This window comes from Anser brachyrhynchus (genome assembly GCF_964034855.1).
Source record: "Anser brachyrhynchus genome assembly, chromosome: 1".
Taxonomy (NCBI): domain Eukaryota; kingdom Metazoa; phylum Chordata; class Aves; order Anseriformes; family Anatidae; genus Anser; species Anser brachyrhynchus.
Genome location: NC_137694.1, coordinates 136,909,957 through 136,934,127, shown reverse-complemented (window position 1 = coordinate 136,934,127; position 24,171 = coordinate 136,909,957). Strand labels below are relative to the sequence as shown.

At 35.4% G+C, this 24,171-nt stretch overlaps 1 long non-coding RNA gene across 2 annotated transcripts in view; it reads right to left on the bottom strand.

The window, feature by feature from the left end:
- Positions 1 to 956, bottom strand: part of LOC308193102 — a 67,779-nt gene extending 66,823 nt beyond the window's left edge. For both annotated transcript variants that reach the window (XR_013949378.1, XR_013949379.1), the window contains exon 1: positions 491 to 956. This is a non-coding gene — a long non-coding RNA (uncharacterized lncRNA). The remainder of the gene's footprint in view (positions 1 to 490) is intronic.
- Between the last annotated feature and the right edge of the window lie 23,215 nt (positions 957 to 24,171).

The following is a 24,171-nucleotide window of genomic DNA, read 5'->3' as shown; positions in this document are numbered from 1 at the left end:
TGCAAATTAATTTCATTATTATTTTATTTATTTATTTATTAACTTACTTGCATACTTAGATGGCATTTTACAGTTTTAATGCATTTTTGGTCATGCATACAGTAAAGTTCTCAGATTTATCAGGCTTCTTTGACATTCAATTTACATTGCAGTGTTACAAGTGCAAATAAATAGAGAAATATATACATACATACTAAGATATATAACGTGTACATGTGAGTATTTTATAATTTCTTTCTACTGAAAAATGTTAGTAATTCTTTTCTACTCTTAAACTGCTGATAAATGACATCGTAATATCTAATTATGGTAGAGCAAGTGGTAACTATTAAACTTTTTAACACAAATTTATTTGATTCTCTTCATCTTGCAATATGATTACATATACTCTCACGGTCATTAGGTAAATCATACATTCCAAGCAACAGCAGAATCAGGAACTGATTAACATAGAGGAAAACAGAGAATCTATATTTGCTATTAATTATACCTTTTAAAGTAGAGCAAGCAGAGGATAAACAGCTGTAGGAAAGCCAAGCCAGAACTGGAACCAGGAGTCAGGGATGAGTAAGCGTTTGTCAAGAGAGGAATGAAATGAATGATTGCAACTGCACCCAAAAGGCACAATGAGCAGTCAAGGATGGAATTGTCTCAAAAAGGCAATAGCAACACTACTGATCAGCCTCTGAAAACAGGATTTGGTTGCCAGGGATACTGATAGTGTCAGATGGTTGGGTGCAGACAGATTGTCTAGCTGAGGCCAGACAGAGATCACAGTATCCATGTTCTCATCTTTTTCAGTCTAAACCTTCCCCATGTATCCCAAACACTTCCCACAAAAGTCAAGGTTTCCGTCTTTCTTTGTTGTGTTAGAAAGTGCAAGTACTCAGACAAGCTTTCTCACATCTGCAGCATTTATACAGCCTTTCTCTTTTCTACTGAACAGAAATGAGGAAGATTTTAAATTTTGTTGAGTTCTTATCTCTCCATGAGACTTTTTTGAAACCAGCTAACAAGATATAAAATAATTAGAGAACAGAATGTGGAGAACCAGCAAGACTATCATTATAAATGCTGCTTTTTTTTTTTTTTTTTTTTTTTTTAGCAAAATTCTGGAAAGAAATTACCTTTTGCATCACAGAAATGAGTATGTGAATAAAAACTAGATTAAGCATACTTGCTTTAGAGTGCTAAATTGCAGCATAACCTCTTGACCATGTTTACACATTTACGCAGCCTGAACAGTCAGAAAAGTTATACTGGTTTGCAGCTTCATAGAACTTTCTTTTTTTTTTTTTAAATTTAGTAGAAAGTGATCTACTGTTTAAAGAACTAAGATTTGTGTTAACATTTGGTGGCAAGTAAGTAACTAGGGAAAATATAGGAAATGAAAAAAAAGATATAAGAATAACTAAAGTAAATATAAATAAAACATATATGCTCTGTGTGTGTGTGCACGCAAGTACGAGTATGCATGTATATGTATGTGTAAACTTTGTACACCAGTAAAATAACTTAAAACTAATGAAGCAAACATTTTGATTGTGATGATTAATCTTTACAAAATCCTTTATGACTTTATATATATGTATTTTAGTACTTATTTGGGACATGTTGAGACAATCCTAAATTTGCACATTAAATGTCCAAAATAGATTGACCAACTCATCAGACAAATGCAAATTAAACTAAAAAGAAGAAACACTTCCAACATTTTGAAGTGAAAAAGAAATAGTTCAGAAGCCTCCAATTTATTTTTCTTTGTTCATTTTTCTTACAAAAATACTGTCATGATTTTACTTCTCCAGATTGTAGTGGTCTTAAATGAAAGACCATCAGGGAACTAATGCTCATAACTAGTCAACCTGAGCACATGCACATACATTGCTATGCCATGCTGCATATATAATTTGACCTTGAGGACTGTTCTGTGCCATACACATTTCTTGATGTAGGATGAGCAAACCTCACCATGTATTCTGTATCTTGACTGGAGGTCTATCCAGTGCTGTACCATCCTAGGGCTCCCAACATCAGAAACTACATAAGATTTTATAACTTGCTATCACCTTTCTGGGATGTAAATAAAATAATAGTTCCTTCTTGAGACAGTTTTTGTGGGATCCAAAGGAAGCAGTGCACTTCTTAGTGCACAGCATTTATGAACTGAAAGATCAGTTATTTGAGAAGATCTAGTAGCAAGAAATTTAGCTTGAGTACCAGAAATTTCCCAAAACATAGTTTCATCAATGAATAGTTTTTCTTTCTCTTTTAACAAATGAAATTGGCAAACAAACAACAATTAATTGTTCTGTAGACATACTGGTAGAATAATACTGAATAGCATTGATAATATTGCTGGAACCTTGACTTGTGCAGTATTCAATGTGCCAGTAGTCCGGGTGCAACACACAGTGGAAAGGCTACCTGACATTTTGGTCCTTTGAGCTCTTAGAGGATTTCTTAAAAGAGGAGAACTTCCTGTCAAACCAAAAGGATGTTCACAAGACAAGCTGTTGTTGCACTGTTAGGTAAAGGCAAGGCCACACAAGTGGTACTCACTGATACTTAGTGGGAGCTGCTGCAGGCTCCTCAGTTACAGGGAGCTGCTGAGCTCATCCGGCAGCCAAGATCTTTGTGCAGCATACCATGGAGCTGAATTCATGCTGTAGGTGCAGCACAGCACAGGCTGTGACTGATCAGGTTTGCTGTGTATGTGGGTCACCAGCTACTCCATGAACAACTGCGATCCAGTCAGTATTGCTACATCCATGAAGACTGTATGAAAGTAAAAACTCTTCTCTCTATTTGACTACCTTTTTTCCATTTGGATTCTCATTAGATGTTCCATTCAAATCTGAAAATTTCCAAAGCATAACACTGAAAAACAGTAGGAGGGAACAACAGTGGAGAGAAGAGGGAAGGTGATCTCCTCCATCCAACCTGGCTGCCTTCATTCTATTTCATATTTTCTGCATCCTCATTTACGTTTAATATTTTCCAGTAAAACCAAAAGTTTATCGGAAGGAAAACACTATTTTATAATCAACTCTGTTGAGAATATAGTTTGCACTGACTTAATCTGAGGAAGATATTATTCAGCAATCTTGACATTTTGGTTTATAGAACCACAGCATGAATTTAGGAAAATAATTATTGATATGCAAGCTTGTAAATTTCAACTATCATTTTGAAGAACCAAATTTGCATAAAATGTTTCCTTTCAAGTGCTTGGTTCTTAAAACAATTTCAAATACCATGTAAACCATTACTGAAGCAAAATTACATTTCAAAGTGCTACACAGTGATCTAGCTGTTCAGCTGTCACTGGCATTAATGAGAGTCACAAGGTTTAAGTCCCTGTGCACCACTTTGAAAGTTTACCGCAGTGTGTCTCCATTAATCACATCACAGAGGAAACATCCCATATCAGCTGTTTTTTTTTATTATTATTTTTTATTAAAGCTCCATAGGTCCATTTAAATATTTAATCCTATTTAATCATTGTACAGAGACCCTCCCTCAAGCGATTACTTGGTATGAAATTTCATATTTATTCATATTATCTATGACATTATTCTTAGTGGAAAGCCCAAGGTAAAATTGTAATGTCACTTGGGACAGTAGAGGTAACTGTAGTTATTTTATGATTTACTATTTTATGGTAACAGCCATCTGCAGTCTACTTATTTGCTTTTGCAATTCATTTAGTAAAGCAATTTTGTTTTCTTTTCTTTCATTTTGTAGGGTAGCAATGTTTGCCAGGAGAACATCTCTGTTTTTTGGATAGTCAGGATGAATGGAAGAGTGGAATAACTGTGCTGATTACAAAACAAGAAGGAAATTTTTCAGGTATCCCTTTGGCAGCATGGCGTGTTTTTTTTTTTTGTTGTTGTTTTCTCCCCTGGCATTTTCACTTCACATTAAAAGGCAGCAGGAAAACAGTGTATCTAAGTCTACCTACATCTGTTAAAGGGAAAATGAAAGCTAGAAAGATCCTATTATCCTATGGCAGGGAGGTTGGAACTAGATGATCTTTGAGGTCCCTTCCAACCCAGTCCATTCTATGATTCATTCTACGATTAATTCAAGTACTTAAGGACGCTTGAGATGGGTAAGCAATAGTTATTAAATTCTAAGACAAAAAAAAAATAATCACAAGAAACAAACAGCACCAAAACTATATCTTTTCCCTCCTTTTTCTTACATTATTACATTATGGAAAATGAAACTACAAAGAAAAGATATCATAAAGCAGCAGATTAATGATTTTTTTTTTCTTGGGGAAAACAATGTTAATTACCTGAATATTTCTGCACCAGTAGTAATCACCACTGATTTATTGCCTTGCAATGCATATATCTTCATTGGAAAGTATTTTTAAATATTCACTTTCACAGTATTTGCTAAGCAAATGATGAAGGTATTCTCAGTTTCTTGCAGAATAAACTGTGCATTTATCTTTAATCACTGAGATAAAATCATTTGTTGATACACAGCAGTACTAAGTGTAAGTTTTGTGTAATTTTCTAGATTTTGGTAACTATCCCCCATGTTTTCTTACTCTTATTTGTCATTTTAAAACAAATTTTTTAAAACAAGCTTTGTCAAAACAAGTATTTCAATTGACTATGTGATGAAAACAGGGCTACCCCTCCAGAGACTTAGAAAAAATATACTCCTCTGCTTAATGAAAGGCTTCAAAATGCTTTGGAGGTGGATAAGGCTAGAGAATGAAAAATGTTTCAACACTAGTTCAACACTGTTTAATGAAGAAAACATATGTCTGTAAACTAAATAAATATAGTTTTTACAGTAATTCAGAAAAAAAAAAAAGAAACACTGAATATAGTAATTATCTGTATTGATTTGTTTTGGTGTTAGTTCAATTGCTAGTACTGACTATAAGCATATGTCCTTATGGCTGGGGTACTTGGATCAATATTTTACTGGCTGTGAGCACTTTTCCAGGAAGTAAATAAATAAATGCAGCATCAGCCCATGTATTAAATAGTACTGAATAATTTATCAATATCTTCTATTATTGGTTGTCAAGACTTTGTCCAGAAAGGCCTTTTTATACAGAAACTACATGCATACTTTGCTGGCTATGAATATTTTTAGTACAATTTAGTTCTATTTCATCAGTATTCTGGGGTCTTTAGAATGAATATTTTTCCCTTGCAGATCACTTACTGACACCTCCCGAATGATAATTTTCTCTACTCCTTAGGTAACCATATACTATTTGCAAACACTGCCATTGATGGCTCTGAAAATAGTGCTGGTTAGAAGGAATTTTATAGCAAACAAAAGATTAAATTTTTAAAAAATATTTCTAGACAGGAAATAATCAAATTTCATAGTTCTCTCGCCACATTGTTAAAATATTTAGCAAGAAAATTACAAGTCAATTACTCCTACCTGTAGAAAATAAAATGCATAAATAATGTATTTATAATCTCATAAAGAGTAAACTACCAGCCACCAAGATTATTTAAAGCTGAAAGAAGACCACTAAACTATGAAAGACATTGCTTAGGTGTCTAAACCTGGATTTCTTATTGTAGCTGTTTAGCTACCATCCAAATATTCAGACAATAAGAGGATAAAAAGTCGACCTGTACAGTTCCTTAAAAATGTAGGTCAGGTGTTCACTGCCTGAAGAAATTACCTGCTATGTGCTTCTCATTGGATAGAGCATTAGCTCATCAGCAGGGTGGTCATATATCACTGTCACATAGTAGAATGAACGTGGAAAGCATGATAAAAATGAAGAAAGGAATTAGAAACGAGGACAATATCAGGACCTATATTTTAATTAAGCTCCAAAGAATTGTATTGACTATTTTTCAGGGAACTGGGTTAGGTAATGATCTCACAGCAAACCAGTCTTTCAATACAAAAATTTTATCAGTGTTGTTCACAAGGTTAGAGACTAAACTCAGCAGTACTACCAAAATAAGTGTACCATGATGTGTACCTTAAACTACAAGAACATGGTAGGTAAATTAATACTATTATTATACATTAAATTAAAATATGTTAAATTAAAGAAGCTTTAGAGAGTTTAACATTATGAAGGGGAAGGGAGGATGCACAGAGATCCCATTAATATTGGAACCTGGTCAGTCATACAATAACAGGAAAACAAACGTGGAAAAGACTGTGTGGGGTCTCTTCCTTCCTTCCTTCCTTCCCTCCTCCCTGCCTCCCTCCCTCCCTCCCTTCCTATTTGTTTTACCTGGATATGTGTATTATGATACTTTGGTAGGATTCAGTCCACCCTTGTATGGATGAATACTTTAATGAGTCAGGACTGAGCATGTACCTTTCAGTATTAACTGAAGGGAGAGAGCAAACACTGTGGAAACTCTATGACCAGATAAAGTGAATGAAAGTGAATTACCTATAGTAACTATACTCTACTTTTGTTTTCTTTAATTAATTTCACAATACATTGATCCTAACTTTAATCTGCTTTAAACTATCTGGAATAAGGAATAACAGCACATAAATTTATTCTTAAATTGGTATAAAATCAGTATAGCAATAGTAAAACTTGTTCAAAGCATGTAATCCTCTCTGGAAGAAACTAAGTGAATAATTTTGCTTTCCATTATCTTCATCTCACTGTTTCAGGAATCAGTAGCAGAGGATAAATTTATGACTTTTAAGAAGAATTAAATTTCATTCATTCATTTCAGACTCTACCTAGAAGGAATCTTCAACATGGAAAGTTTTAGTTTTTATTCTGTAGCCTAGCTAATCCTGTCTAACATCTTCAGGCATAAATATTAAATAAGTACCTTCATAACCATTTGAATATACTTTATGGTATATACTTTATCTGATTTTGTACCTCCAAAGCAAATAGTTTTATTTTCTTTTACATGCTTTTGACTTCAACATGGACAAAACTACAACACAATTAATTGTAGTTTTCAGTAGTCATTAATGGCATTGAACTAATTTTTTTAAGTTGGAGGAAGATTGTCCCTGCCTTTTCTCATGCTTGTTACAGTAATAAAACTTCCTACAGCTTAGTGATGTGCACTTACTAACTGTGGTTCACACAATGAAATTTTTAGTAATCAGAAAAGTAACAAGCAATAAGGTTGACTACTTAATAGGTAAGAAGTAATTGCAGATTTTGAGAAAGGCAGTTGTGTTCATTGCTTTCATAGCTCTCCACAAAAGACCAATTATGACCAAGGGTAACATAAAGTTAATTTTAGCAAGAAAAAAAAAAAAATTACAGTTACAAAAATAATGTTATGGGATATTATTTCTGTTGTGGTAAATCTTGACGAAACAATATTTGTAAATATTATAGGACCTGGCTAGAAGTACTTTTGATCATCGGTGACTATATTTTCCAGAGTTATAGAGAATAAAAGAGATTTTATATGATTGAAGAAAGGGAAACAGTAGCTTCTTTTAAAAAGAAAAAAAAAATGTTTACAAGATATTGTAGATTTGTCCATGTAACTCCAGACTCTGTTTAGGATCTTGGAAACAATATTTAAAATGTATTTCTAAATGCCTAACAGAGGCATAATATGATCCTAGCGTGTTGCTGTTTTCATGAATATATCTAGCCAAACAAATGCTATTCTCTCTTTCAAAAGAACACAAATTAGCTGTATAACATGAATATTAGGTACCACTGGGTACTCCTCATGCTAGACTTGTTTCCACCTACTTACATTATAGACTTAGAAGGTATAGCAGTTAACAAACTTATAATGCTTGGAAAGCATATTAAATTGCAAGGTGAAATTGTGGGTAATTCAAGGAATCGGGAAGAAAATCTCAGAATCATACTAAATGTTTCTGATGGTTATAAATCATGAAAATAAAATTTAGTGGGGATAATTTGGAATATTTTAGCATAAACAGAATCAAAACGTGTTGAAGAATACTGATATAGGTAGGAATAATCTCAGGTTTACTATGAGTAACTAACTAAATCTGGTTAAGCATATAACAATGTTACAAAAACAAATAGTATTCTAGGATCTCTGAAATAAAGTCTTATATGTAATATGCAGTAGATAATTCTTGGCACTAAATGGGATTCTGCTGAACATTATGCCCAATTTTAGATGTTATAAGAAATAGAGAAAGTCCATTTGATGGCATCAAGACTGATACAAGTTTTGGGGGGTGGGAAATACTACAAAAAATCAGAGGGAAATACTACAAGGGATTGGACACATATAAAAATTAAAATGGAGATGAAATCTAATAACTTTCTTCTACTAACATTATACACTTGCCCTATTTGTATAGTAATATTCTTCTCCAATATGATCACTTCTGGCTTCTGTAGCAAAATGAGCCAGGTGATACTTAAGCTTAACTTGGTACAGCCAAAATAACTACAAGAGATAGTTATCAGGATATAATGATTAAATGCATGCCAGAAATTCTAAAACCAAGGATATCATTTTATGAAAATAATAGTTTATTTGAAGCTTCATTTTTATGGGAAAAATATTTTATAAAAAGTTTAGTTGCTTCTAGTTATTGAACTTATTTTCAATATCTCTGAAATCTCTGTGGTTGAGGAAAGATAGGCCTTCCCTATAATGACCTTATGGCCCTGCTGTGACTGGGATAAGTTGTTTTCAAGCTACCAGAAATAGAAAAATCCATACTGTTTCTTGTTCAAGTACAAGAGGCATTCCGGAAATACTGATGCTGAGACATTTCTAAAGTGAAATAACCAGTCCTGATAGACGTTATGCTGTCAACCGTCAAAGGGTTATACAACGTGAGCAGTGGCTCACAAAAAATTCTTTGCTCAAGTAAACATTTTCCATAAACTATTCAAATACCCAGGATTTGTGCATCATAAACTGCACTGGAAATTCACTTTTCTATGAATATTGTGCATCATGGATCAGTTTCATTCTGTACTTCATCCTCACGATTCCATGAAAACAGAGTCCTGGAAATTCAGACATATCATGGTTTGCACTGAAGTTAGAGAAGCTGCTTGCACACTTACAATCAAAGATGCTGTTTAGGATTTGCATAAACCTCCACACAATGTCTAAAAGAATTCCAGGTTCATGCCTTGCTGTGCAGCTACATGCAGCTATCTTATGACAGACTTATGTTATGTGTGTATATGACAGACTTATATGTGTGTATAGTTTTATATATATATATATTATATATATGTGTGTATATATATATATATTTTTTGCTTTTGACTAGGTACAATCTAATGCATTCACCAAAAAATGGAAATGGTGACTTGACCAAATCACAGTAACTGATGACAACTGGGAGATCCATTTAAAAAGCAGCCTTGACACAAGCTAAAATGATAGTTTATACGCACCTTGATCCAGATACTTTAATTGAATTTTCTGTTAAAAAAATATAAATAAATAAAATAAAATTAAATTAAAATAAAATAAAATAAAATAAAATAAAATAAAATAAAATAAAATAAAATAGTCTACAATTTGCATAACAAGCCTCACATAATGTATAATGATGTCTGGTTGCCAACCTTACTTTGCACTGCTTCCATAGCAATATCAATTTTTAATTTGTTCTTTATTAATCAGATTTTGGATTTAGTAGATATCTTCTGCTGTGAGTTTTAGCTATATTGTCACTGCTATCTGTATGACAGAAAGCTAGCAAATCTTATATCCATACTGCAATAGAAAGCAACCACAGCTAAACAGTGAAATGAATCCTTCATTGACTTCTGTGGTACTAGCATTTATGAATTCCTCTGGTAACCAGTTCAGAAAACAAATGTCTGTACCTGTTATAGACTCCATTCATATACATCACTTTTCACTTTTTTTTACTAAAATAAGTCAACAAGGAGCTCTTTTTCACCTTTTGACATGCAAATGAGTGTCAATTTAGTCTTTTCTAGATGGAGGCTCAAAATACTACCATCAACAGTAACTACTTAAGAAATTTAAGAGGGAGTCGTATAGACATATTAAAAGGGGGAACAAGACTGTAAATACAGTAGTGCATGCTTGCTACTAATATTACCCTTCAGAGGTCAGAGATATGAACATGAAAATCTTATAAAAACTCTCCAAAAAGTGTAAAATCATTGAAATATATATGAAATACATATTATATAGAATAATAGAATCATTCAGGTTGGAAAAGACCTCTAAGATCATCTAGTCCAACCTTTAGCCTAGTACTGAAAAGTCTACCACTAAACTATGCTATTAAGTTCTACATCTATATGTTGCTTGCTGACCTCCAGGGATGCTGACTCAACCACTTCCCAGAGCAGCCTATTCCAATGCCACACAACTCTTTCAGTAAAGAAATTTCTCCTAATATCCTACCTAAACCTACCTTGGTGCAACTTGAGGACATTTCCCCTTGTCTTATCACTTGGTGCTTGGGAGAAGAGCCTCATCCTCACCACGCTACAACCTCCTTTAAGGCAATTATAAAATACAGCAAGGTCTTCCCTGAAACTTCTGTTGTTCAAGCTAAACAACTCCATTTCCCTCAGCCGATCCCCATAATAATTGTTCTCTAGACCCTTCACCAGCTTCATTGTCCTTCTTTGGACATGTTCTAGCAGCTCAGTGTCCTTGTACTGAGAGGCCCAAAACTGAACACAGTATTCAAGGTGTGGCCTCACCAGGGCCGAGTACAGGATGACAGTCACTTGCCTAGTCCTGCTGACCACTCTATTTCTGGTACAAGCCAGGATGCTGTTGGCATTCTTGGCAGCCTAAACACTCTGGTGGCTTACATTCAAACAGACATTTACTAACACTCCCAGGTCCCCTTCCACTGGGCAGCTTTCCAGCCACTCTTTCCCCAGACTGTAGCATTGCACGGGGTTGATGTGCCCCAAGCGCAGGACCTGGCACTTTGCCTTGTTGAACTTCATACACTTGGCCTCAGCCCATCAATTCAGCCGATCCAGATCCCTCTGCACAGCCCTCTTACCCTCGAGCAGATCAACGCTTGTGCCTAACTTGATGTCATCTGCAAACTTACCGAGGATACACTCGATCCCTTTGTCCAAATCATTGATAAAGCTATGGATGAGAACTGGCCACAGGACTGAGCATTGGAGGACACCACTAGTGACCAGCCTCCAGCTGGATTTAACTCCATTCACCACAACTCTTTGGGCCCAGCCACCCAAACAGTTTTTAATCCAACAGAGTACACCTGTCCAAGCCTTGAGCAGCCAGTTTCTTCAGGAGTAACAGGTGGGAAACAGCATTCTTACTCAGCATTCTCACTCTTATTCTCACTTATATAGATAAGCATATATACTTATGACAATTATTTATGTGCTTATATTTGCACATAATCAATGGTAACCAATAATATTCATGAAATACGATAAATTCTCTACTCTGAGGGTGGTAAGGCACTGGAGCATGTTGCCCAGAGAAGCTGTGGATGCAGGTTGGATGGGGCTTTGAGCAACCTGGTCTAGTGGAAGGTGTTGGAGAGGAGTTGGAACTAGATGATTTTAAGGTCACTTCCAACGCAAACTGTTCTATATTCTATATATTCTATAATTCTATGAATATATGTTAATCTAAATATGAAAGTCAGAATCACAAAAATTAAAGGTTCAGTCTCAAATATTTATCTAATTAAAGAAATATGGATAAAATAATATCCCTGAATATTTTCCAAATGTAATGTAAGCAATAAAAAGTATTTGAATGGAGTATATCTGCAATTGATAAAAGACCGTGTACAAACTATTATTCTTTTCATCCAGTTGGACCAAGTCATATAGGCCTTTTGATAACAAAATAAAAGATTTTTTTTCTTTAACTTAAAAAGGAAAGAGAATTTGCTCTTCATATACAGAAATTAAAGCACTATGTAGTACACTGTTTTACATGCAATTAAAATAAACTTATATGCTCTTGACAATATTTTATTTTTTCATCAACACTTAAAATTATGATCTGTCTATATGCTGGCAAATGAGATATAAAAAGAATACCTGCAGTGCAGAGGCGATGATGCCAGAAGAAGAAGAGAGCAGTATATTTGCTTGAGTCTGATAGCAAAATCTTCAGTTTTAGTGTACATTTTTTTTCTGTCTAATCTGCATCTATCAAGTAATGTTGTTGTTTTCCCCCTCTATTAACACTCTGGTGGGGTCTACACTGAAGTAAACCTAAACTAGTCTAGGATTTTGGAAGAGATATGAGAAGGAGCAAGCAGGGAGGATAGACCTGCATTTTGACTGAAGTTGCCATTTTAAAATATGGAGACAGCAATGACCCCTAGGTTTTAGTCAAGTAAATAATGTGAAACTGTATGTAATATAAGCCAACGCAAAGGATAAAATTTGTCACATCTGTAACATGTCCAGGTCAAAACATTTCATAAGCGTTACTTTTTTTACGAGCCTTGGAAGCATGTGGAAGGCTGTTACATGGAATTGTGTATATGGGTACTGCAGTGATATGAATACTATTATGTCAAACTCTCATTTCTGCAACCTGCTGGAAATGGGTTGCTTGATTTTAAAGCCTATCCAAACAGAAATGTGATATATTTCCTTGCTTTATATCACTTATTTAGAGCACCCCATTATTCAATTTAGATTCAATAATGCAGATGAACAAAAGATATGATTTTGGCAATTAAATTTCTTTGGTGTTGTTTTCTTAACAAAACTACAGGACCACAAAATCTTTGCAAACTAAAAAATTAAGTTTTCCTATATTCATCCTTGTCAGCCCTCCGTAAGCTTTACATTTGTGCATCAGTTTCAGCTTAGTTTTGAATCTTTGTTTCTATGGACTATTTTTTCAACATCCTTCCCAAGAGAAATACTTTAGTAGATTTTGCAATACAATCTTGAACACTGTTTTAAAGTTGCCATGGTTAGCGGCAGTGGCTATGGCTTAGGTGTCTATGTCTCCCCTGATCTAGGGAGTATAACAGGGTCTGCACCTGCACTGGTAGATCTGTCCTAGGAAGCTAGGAAGTGTTCATTGCATGATCAAAGAAAACTAGTTCCATTACAAGTCTAATACTTTTCAGAAACATCAAAATAATTTGTAGATAAACATTGTTTTTTTTTTTTTTTTAAGACTCACAAGTGTATCTCATACTTTTTTTCTTAACAAGGCAGTGTCTGAAATTAACAGATCTTACCAAAATCCCTTTGACTTTTAAAAATCGGGTAAAAATAAGAAACACACAGTATTATTAGTCACCAGTAAATAAATAAATGAAGCAAACGTCAGTTAAACATTGTATGTCTGCCCTGGTGTGAGAAACAAAGTTGTGTTTTTGCAGTAGAAGATGTTTTTGCAGTGGAAAATTCCACTAACCTTGCACATTCAAAAGTGATTGTGCGGGCATGACAGTAGCATAGCAGTGGGGAGTATGTCAAGCAGAGAAGGGGAAGGTCCCATTGTCCCCAAATAAGGAGGACAGCTAAGAAAAACAGGATGAACAGTGCAAAATCAGTAAAAACAAAAATCACGACCCCTCTAGTCACGAGAGAAGATGGGGAAAAAAAAAAAAAAAGAGGAAAAGGAGAAATTAATGGTTGGACAAATAAAATTGTACATATATGGTATAGTAATGTGTCAAGTATTTTGTGAACCTGTAGTACTCAGCCAATATGGAAACAGGGGAGGAATCAAGCGTTGGGAAATAGAGAATATAAGGTTTATGATATACTTTTGCTGTGTGCTCCTGCTTGCAGGACACCCACCATTGCAATCAAAAATAAAATAGCTTCACAGAAGACCCTGTCTGAAAAAAAATTACGGAGACTTTTCTCACGTTGGTCACAATCGCATTGATCACAATCTCACTCTTTAATGAAACAAACATAGAGGAGCAGTGGTATTTTCCTCCCTCAGGTTTTTGTATGTTTGTTTTTTTGTTACTTTGTTGAAAAGTTCTGTTTCATTCATTTTTATTTGAGCCCATTATCTTTGCCTCTTGGTCTCTACCCCTGTGCTTCTTCTAGACTTTCATCTTCCCTACAAACATATCACCTCTATTCTTATATATATGGATAAATAAAACCCACATCTACCTCTACTGCTTTGTTGCCTTTTCAGGAATTGTAAGGCCAAAGGTAAGAGGAGGGGCAAAGGCTATTAAAGGTTGTAACACAAGTACTCTTCCCTGCTCAGTGGTACGGGAGAAGTTGTAAAGGATCAAGGGACCCAAGGTCTCTTTAAGCTTTGCCTTATTTCTGATCTGTGGCCAGCTCTAGGGAGAGTGTAGAAACCAGGACATATGCTGGATAACTCACATACTGATAATCTTTCCCTAATTTGTGTTCTCAGCAATGACAGTTTGACTGAAAAGATTACCTCTGAACAGACATCCTGCTGAAGATTTATGCAATGAATAAAGAATGAAAACCCACAAGACATTAATAATGGCAAGACAGACAAAAATTACCAGAATACAGGAGAGAGAAACCCATTAAGTATCTGAAACAGTTAGCTAAGACATACAAAAAGCAAAATTACACAATTCCTTGGTTTCCACTGAAAATTCTTGTGTTGCACAGTAACATCTCTACACATATTTTTCTTTCTTACCTCCTAAAATCAGGGGCATTTACTGTAATCACCTTTCGATAACAAGATTGATGCTTTAAGGTGAGAGGAGACCATTGTGATCGTCTTTCCTGACCTCCTGAAAAAAACAAGCAATACAAATTCATTCAGTTATGCTTATGTCAAGTCTGCAATGTCTTTATAAGCCACACTATGTCCTTGAGATAAATCACCCCATCTGATTAAGAGACTTCTGTTGAAGAAGAACCTTCCTTATCTCTCAGAAACTCATCTCCTCACCTTCCTCTTTATATTCATATTCCATATAAGCCTTTATATTCATATATATATATATATATATAAAGGCTTTATATAAGCCTTTATATTCATATTTCGTATAAGCCTATGCTTCCCAGATCATTTGCTGTTAGGAGGTGGGTATTTATAGATGAAAATAATTTAACTCTCTACCTTCTCATCAATAAACTAAACAAAGAGATTTTTTTCTTTAGTCTGTTGTTAATTTCAAATAAGATTTTTATTTACTTATTTATTTATTTTCCAGAATCAGACAGGTATGTGAATAATCAATATGACAATCTGCACTTTTCAAAGACCAGGCAAGTTGATTTCCTAACCCTATAAATCACTCTAGCTGCTTTATATCCCACTGAAGAAAAAAGTCTCTACTAAGGTGTTGTGTAGAAAAATGTCATCAGGAGACAGTAATGACACCTTTTGAAGTATGTTCCACTCTACTCTGCGCTGGTGCGGCCTCACCTCGAGTACTGTGTGCAGTTCTGGGCACCACAGTACAAAAAGGACATTAAACTGTTGGAGAGTGTCCAGAGGAGGGTGATGAAGATGGTGAAGGGCCTAGAGGGGAAGACATATGAGGAGCAGCTGAGGTCACTTGGCCTGTGCAGCCTGGAGAAGAGGAGGCTGAGGGGGAACCTCATCGCAGTCTACAGCTTCCTCGCGAGGGGGAGTGGAGAGGCAGGTGACCTAGTCTCCATAATCACCAGTGATAGGACCCACGGGAACGGTGTCAAGCTGAGGCACGGGAAGTTTAGTCTGGACATTAGGAAGAGGCTCTTCACCAAGAGGGTGGTCGCACACTGGAACAGGCTCCCCAGTGAAGTAGTCACTGCACCAAGCATGTCTGAATTTAAGAAGCGATTGGACTGTGCACTTAGTCACATGGTCTAAACTTTTGGGTAGACCTGTGCGGTGCCAGGAGTTGGACTTGATGATCCTTATGGGTCCCTTCCAACTCGGGATATTTTATGATTCTATGATTCTATGATTCTATGTTAGCATAAATGACAGACTAATATATTCATGCTTAAAGGGACAGTTAAAATGTAAGAAATAGTTGGAATGAAACTGAAAACCATAAACACTTAAGGAGAAAAAGATGTTGAGAAAATCATAGAATCATAGAATACCCTGAGTTAGAAGGGAACCACAAGAATCACCCAGTCCAACTTCTGGCTCCACACAAGACAACCCAAAAATCAAGCCATATGTCTGAGAACATTGTTCAAGTGCTTCTCAAACTCTGTCAGGCTTGACACCAAAGCCACTCCTCCGGGAGCCTGTTCCAGCGCTCAACCATCCTCTCAGTGATAAACTTTGTCATAATATCCAGCCTGATTCTCCTCTGTTACAGCTTCACACTGTTCCCTTGGGTCCTAGCACTCATCACCAGAGAGAAGAGATCAACGCCTCCCGCTCATGAGCTCTAGGCTGTGATGAAGTCTTCCATCAGTCTCCTCTTTTCTAGGCTGAACAAAACATGTGACTTCAGCCACTGCTCATGTCTTCTCCTCTAGACCCTTCACCATCTTTGTAGCCCTCCTTTGGACACTCTCTAATAGTTTTATGTCCTTATTTTGTGACATCCGAAACTGCATGCAGTATTCAAGTTGAGGCTACATCAGCACAGAGCAGAGCAGGAAAACCATTTCCCTCGAGCAGTTAGTAATGCTGTGCTTGATGCACCCCAGGATAAGCACTCCTGGCTGCAAAGGAACACTATTGACTCACATTCTACTTGCCGCCAACAAAAACCTCCAGATTACTTTCTGCAGGGCTGCTCTCCAACCTCTCATCCCCCAAACTGTACAAATATCCAGGGTTGCCTTTTCCTGGGTGCAGAATCCAGCACTAGCTCTTGTTAAACTTCATAGGTTGGTGATTGCCCAGCTCTTTTATTTATCAAGATCACTCTGAAAGACCTCTCTACCCTCAATGGAGTCAACACCTCCTCCCAGTCTGGTGTCATCTGCAAACATACTTTTTGAGGGTTGAGACAAAGGGGCACCAGTGAACAACCCAAAATAAATTGTAGTCAGTTATGTTAGTTAAATATTATGTGGATGCTGGGTTGTATGCAAAGGTTTCTAGAATACTATAAAAGAGATTATTTCTAAGTAGACTTCTGTTTTTCAGTTAACTGAGCTCATTTTAGTGCTAAGTGTATACTTAAAATTACTACTGAATTAGATTTTCACTAAGAAAACAAGCAACTGTGAGAATAAATGTATAAATCATAGAATCACAGAATGGTTTGGGTTGGAAGGGACCTTAAAGAGACTCTAATTCCAACCCCCCTGCAAACTTATTTTCAAATTCTGCATCCAAGTCATGTATAAAAATATTAAAGGGAATTGGCCATAAAATGGAGCCCTGCAAAACCCCGTTAGTGACTGGCTGCCAGCCTGATGCATCCCCATTTACTATAACCCTTTGGGTCTGACCTGTCAGCCAACTGTTCACCCATCATATTATGTATTTATCTAGCCATATGCTTGACATTTTGCCCAGAAAGATACGGTGAGAAACAGTATTGAAACTTTGCTAAAATCCCAAAAGATTAAATCAACTGGCTTCCCTTAGTCAACTAGGTGGGTGACCTTGTAATAAAAGGAAATTAAGTTCATTAAACAGGACTTTCCCATCATGAACCCATATTGGCTGTGACCTATGATCACATTGTCTTTCAGGTGTTTTTCAGTAACTCCGAGAATTATCTTCTCCATAATTTTACCAGGCCCTGAAGTGAGACTGACAGACCTGTAATTACCAGGGTCTTCTTTCTTGCCCTTCTTGAAAACTGGAACAAAATTTGCCAGCTTCCATTCGAATGGGACCTCTCCAGATTCCCAAGCCCATTGAAAAATAATTGTGGGAGCTCTCATGATGACATCAGACAGCTCTCTGATTACTCTGGGATGAATCCCATTGGGCTCCATAGACATATGCATCCAAGTGAAGTAGCAAATCCCACACAATTTGAGTTGGAACATTTATAATTGTTTGTTTCAGATTGGGAATTATTGTAATACGAATGTGCTGTCTTCATTGGTCCATGAATCTGATAATTGAGTTTACATTTTACTAAATGCCTAAAAGAATTATTTTCATTATTTTGAGACATATTCAATCCTTGGCAAAGTAACTTATATTTTCCCAATATAATATGAAACTTGTCACTCATGAAAAATAGAGGTCATAATTACAATAACAGTACTATATTAATCACAACACCTTGGAAGATCTGCTAATTTATTTGCTAATAAATGATCTGTTTCTTCTGTAACCAGCCTCTTCCATGAACATTAAGGAATAAAAATTTTGTCCTTATATTTTTTAATCACTAATATGAAGAAATACAAGTTGTCAGTATGAAAATGTGCTCCTAATACTACTTGTATGGTATACAAATATGAAATCTACATTGTCTGGATTCATTGTGTTACCACTTATGTAGCTTGAGAACATAGCACCTACTATAATACAATACTCAACACAAACGAAGTCAAATAACAATTTGCATTTTCTCTAATCTTTTTCTTAAACTTGAAAATAATGTATTCACTTGTTTATTTTCACCTGTAATCTGATATACAGTAAGTCCATGGTTCATTTAATTATGCTACAACTGTATTTCATCTGTTCTGTCTGCATTTGCTCAAATAATTTTATCACAATTTGACAGAACAATAACTCCTGAGAAGAACAGCAAAAATTAAACAATCATAGACAAAAAAAAAGACAATTGAAACAAAAAGATAAAACAGATGATCAAATAATTCAAAATAGAATTTGAATAAGAAATTAACTAAACAAATGAAAAAGAAACAAATTAACATGCTACCAAGACAACACTTTTTGAGCCAATCCTGGGAGAGCTGCTGCCTGCTTGCAAGTCCTTGTGCTCCTCTGGGATTTCCTCAGCTCATGAACGCTGCCCTGTGTGCAGGGATCCCTTACTCAGCAGCAGATTGTGCTTACTCCAGAGCTAATCGTCTTGGGGAGTACCAATAGAGGTTTCATAGGTGATGAACAAGTTAAAAAATATCTTTATTATTAATTACTTAGCTTTAAAAGCATGCTCTGAAAGAGTCTTACTGGTTTTGGAGTATGTTATATTGTTACAATAGAGGTAGACAATGGAAGAGCAATCCTGGTTGTTTCCCTGCTGTGTCTGCCTGCTTTTGCATCTGTAGTAATGAAATTCTATTTGCTTCATTTAATCTGATGTGAATCTATGTAAAAGGAACCATATCTGAAACCATTTTTCAAGTAGATAATTCAAGTAGGTAATTCTGAATCTGAGTAGTGCCTTTTTCCAGCTGATGTATACAGGATAACTTTCAAAATCATTATAACATGAGAAATAGCAAAAAAATAAATAAATAAATAAATAAAAAATTGTGTTAAAATTACCACATGCTTATATTTTTCCATTCAGTGCATATCAGTGAGAGTAACAAGGAGCAGAGCTCTGGTTACATATTTAAAAAATAATTTTAAAGGCCAGATTGTAAGGAGTATTACATGACCTAACATGAGAGGGACTCCATAAACCTTCTTCTAATATTCAGTTAAATGAGTGCTCCAAACAGTAACCTTTCTTGTTATTCTCCTTATTTCCTATTCATCTTCTGTCTGCCAAGTAATTAAAGAGGAGGTAACGAACAGCATTAATGACTTCATCTCTCATAGCAGTTTGCGAGACATGACTGGAACAGTGAGGGATACCCTTTTTCACGGTAATGGTAGCCTACATGTGGAGGAGACATGAAAGAGACTTTTTCTGCTTGTCTGGCTCAGTACTTGTACTATTTTTGAGCCCTTTATGGCAATGTCAAATCTATTGCTAGATAAGCTCACAAATTCTGGATTTCTGAGTTAAGCCTTGTTTACAGGTCTTTGATCAGACAGCTATGCTACATCAATGGGACCGTTCCTTGGAGGTTGTTGCTCACTATTTTAATAAGTGAATTATTTGACTAAAACTTCTTCTAAATGAACATCTATGATTGTTTTGTTTTGTTTTATTATTTTATTTTATTTTATTTCAAATCCATTCCTGTTGTACTGAAAATAATTATATTTTGATCTCTTTATTCGTAAGACTTGTGGCTTCATATCATGCAAATTTATTTTAAGTCTTTCTGTTACCATGCTTGCTCGTAATTAACTTAATACAGATGCTAACACTAATATATCGCAAAGTCTATTCAGAAAGCCTATTTATTTTTTTGCACTGCACTACAAAAATAATATAATATGAATGAAATCTATATGGCATTTTCATGCTAAAAAGACAACCCCAAGGGACTGTGGTTGATGGTGACTCACACCAGCCAGGGACATCCCCTGGCCTGTATCAAGGGTATTTACCTAAGTGTTGTTTTTTTTTTTTCCGTTTTTTTTTTTTGTTTGTTTATTTCTCTTCTTTTTCTGAATATTGGTCATCATCACAAGCATTTACTTTTTGTGTTGTGATAGCATTTTATAGTATTTTAAAAACTATTCATAATTCCAAGTGAACGATGCTAACTGAGAATCATCTTCCTGCTGGATATGAGTGCAAACTTCACCGGTTTATATTTTTTTCTTACTAACTTACAATCAGTCCAGAGTGGATTTTCATATTTCTGTTTTTCTCCTCTGCTTCTGAGTTATGTGCTTGGAGAGATCAGGATATATTCTTCAAAGTTAAAAATGCACTTTACTCTAGAAATGTTGGAGCTCAATATACATTTGTTTTTATCAATGTGTAAAATTATTGGAGTACTTCAGAAATTTTTATAAGTGTTTGAAAGTGATCAGAATTCTAGGCTCCTTCAGTATAAAATGATTTTAAAATTACCAAAACACTTTTACTAATTTGAGAGATTGTGAATTTCCAAAATCAATGTGTATTTATTTTATTAATAATAACCTATGAATGGAAGTTTAAATTTTTGATCACCCAAGACTAGATATAGTGTGGATCACATGTTAGGAGTCTAAAGAAACTAACTGTTCTAATGAGACTATTGCAATGGACTATTAACCTACTTTCTCTGCTGACTCTTGTTACTATAATATATCTGGCCAGGACTTTGATCTTGCTTTGTTTTTCTCTCTTCTGACCCTTTAATGACATGGAAGAGCTAAAGGTTTGAGCAGCTGAATTCTGATGACTTTTCTTTTTTTTTTTTTCCTTTTTTCTTTTTTTTTTTCCCACAGTTATTAGTAGTCCTTTTTGAATAAGCTCTAATAACTTGTTATTTTGAAACTATCCTCCACAGTAAATTGCAAAGAGTAAAAGGAAACAGAAGTAAAAGTTTCATGGTCTCCTGTTAGTGCCAGCATTCCTGGCAAAGGACAACAGAAATCCATTTCTCTTTCAATTCCCACAACTTTCTCTTTCTATCTCCACCAGAAGTCAAGAAAAAAAATTGCTGTTGTACAGATATACATACATAATCTGTTTGAAATTAGTCATATATGGCCTGAGGAGGATGGGAAAAAGAAAAGAAAAGATTACAGAATCTTTTTTCTTAATTATTTCTTGTGGGTCTTGTTTATATTTTATTTTCATGGTTTATTTTAATTCTGGTTTATGTTTTTCTTAAATCTGGATTTCTGGTGCTTCTGGAAATTCCTACAGTCTTCTGCAGACAGCACTTTCTGCTATCTGTTTCTTGAAAGGATTTCCTGTTTAAAAAAGGCCAGCAGCAGTTTGTAACATGCAGATGAGTAGGGAGTGTCAGGAGTACAGCTGACATAGACATCAGCTGTCACCAAGACAGGGAATCTTAAAGATGCCTAGAGGTTCTGTTCCAGACAGTGGGGGACTCTGTGTCTAAGGTGGTAACGTGCCATAGCTTTTTCTTATTTTTTTTTTAATTTTTTATTTTTTTGTCTTTTACCAGCTGGAGAAAGTACCCCTGGCAAATTGGAAGCCTTGACCCAATGGATCTGCAGTAGGTGGGTGCTGCCACCCAGGCCTGAGACTGCAAAGTCGCCTGATAGCTCTCCTGGTCTGGGGTGAAAACTGCAAGTACAGTAGGAAGAAGAAAGCAGACTGTATAGTGTCAGGATGCTGAACAGGAGACTGATAAGATTTTCATACACACTTTGCAGAGATAAAAGCTTTGAGTCACACGATTCAAGGAAGAATGGACAGCTAAATGCTGTGCTTAGTGGTGGCCAGAAATGCCAAAGAAGGGGAAAACTGGAAGCTTGTGGCAAGAAGAAAAAACTTCCCCCTCCTCCTTCAGATCTAAACGTGCAGCATCAGTGTTATTATTATCTAATCACCAAAGAAGGGGAACAAGGCCAGTTAAGGCAGGCCTCAACCTGGACTGACCATTAGCCCTGAGAGGAAGGTGTGCGTGACAGTGGCTGGAGATTTCCTTCTGCAAGGGATGGAGGCACCAATGTCTCATTTAAGAAGACTGTAAAGGGAGAATCGTTACTTGCTGGGGGCCAAATCCAGGATGTTGTCCTGAGACTACTGAAGGACATCTGGACTTTGGACAGGAACAACAGGGCTAGAAGCATAAGTGTACCTGGCAACATGGTACATATATTATTCTAACGAGAAATATTTCTTTGGATTCCGTGGCCAAATAAATGCTTTATCACTCATACAGCACTGTCTTTAAAAGTATATTCAGGAGCCATCTGGACATGATCCTGGGCAAGTGACTATAAGTGGCCCTGCTTGGGCAGGGAGTTGGACCAGATCATCTCCCAAGGTCCCTTCCAACCTTGATCATTCTGTGATTGTGTGATTTCTGATACCATTTACACAACTGCTGTTACTAGAGAAAATGACAAAAACTAAATCACAAAGCAAATTATCCAAAGATTCCAATGTTTCATTCACAGTGGAAGAGCCATATGGAGAGTAAGGAGTGACTAAATATAGTATGAAATAGTCTGTAAAGAAAGTAAGAGACATAATAAAAATAGCTTTATTGGTGACATATGCCCATTGTAATTATATATTTGCAATACTTTCAGACAATACATCCTAATGTTTTAATTCCCCCAAGATTTCTTGGATTTTGTCTAAAAAATCTGTAATCTACTATGACCTCTGGCAAGTGACTTTAATTCTTATGATCCAGTGAATGTCTTAAGTAAAACATATTTAATTACATATTTAATTAAGAAAAAACAAACATATTTAATTAAGAAAACAATGATTAAGAATAAGACAGAGGAGAAACGCACTAGGTGTATATATATATATATATTAAAAAAAAAAAGCCCCATAATCTAACATTACAAAGAAATAGAGGTAAACCAAACAACAATGTCCATCTATAAAGTTTGTATTAAACATGTCAAAGGCAACATATAGAAATTAATCAGCAGAAAAAAAAGTTACAGATGTACTGTATTAAAAATTTAACATTGTAATTTTATACAAAGAAATACAAAGAGAATTCTGAAAATCAGCAGAATCCAACTTAAAATACATTAAAAGATGTATGTTAATTCTTAAAGTAGTAGATCAGAACAAAAGGTCTCCAAACAACAAGTCACGTTTGGAAAAGCTTTATGACCATTTCATGGAGCAAGGAAAGTAAAGTATCCATAAATGGGTCACTGTCTTGGAAAAATCCAGTGAGCATTGTTTCGAACACAGTTAACACTGAGTCAACGGTTTATCCCCACATCAACAATATTTATAGAGCCTCAGATAAATAATTTAACTTTAGCCTATCACTGATCTTAACACAGGGCTGGGAAATTGTATTTGTTACTATTTTTAATTGCAGTAAATTGTATGTAATGTATTTATGTATATATATGAGAAATATGACTTTAGAAAGTTTATTTTAATATAGGTTCTCCATTTTCATTTTATTAACACATTATGGTCACCTCGTCTGTCAAATGAAAGTTTCTTTTCTGTCATTTCTGTTTTCAAAAGTGTAATTTCTGTAACAAAAATAATAGTGCGTACTTATATACGGTCATGTAGTGCCTGGCATATCCGCTGACTTTCTCCACAGGAAAACAGCTCTCCCTCTATCCTTTTCCACCTTCCCACCAAGTGTAATGGAGCCTGCCCTCCTTTGCTAGACTGGCAGAGCTCTCAAAGTAAGGAAGCTATCCCTCTTGCCCCCATGACTCACTCATACACCTATCAGTGACTGCTACCAACAGCTTCATTTACAAAAATTTACAGCATCCCACTAAGTGGTGTCAGTCAAGTTCCACTGTGAAATCTTCTTCAGCTCATCTGCAAAAAAAAAATACAGTAAGAAATTAAGAAATAAATGGAAAAGTTTAGTCTAGGGAAGGAGAGGTTTATATAAATCATGTAATCAATTTAAAT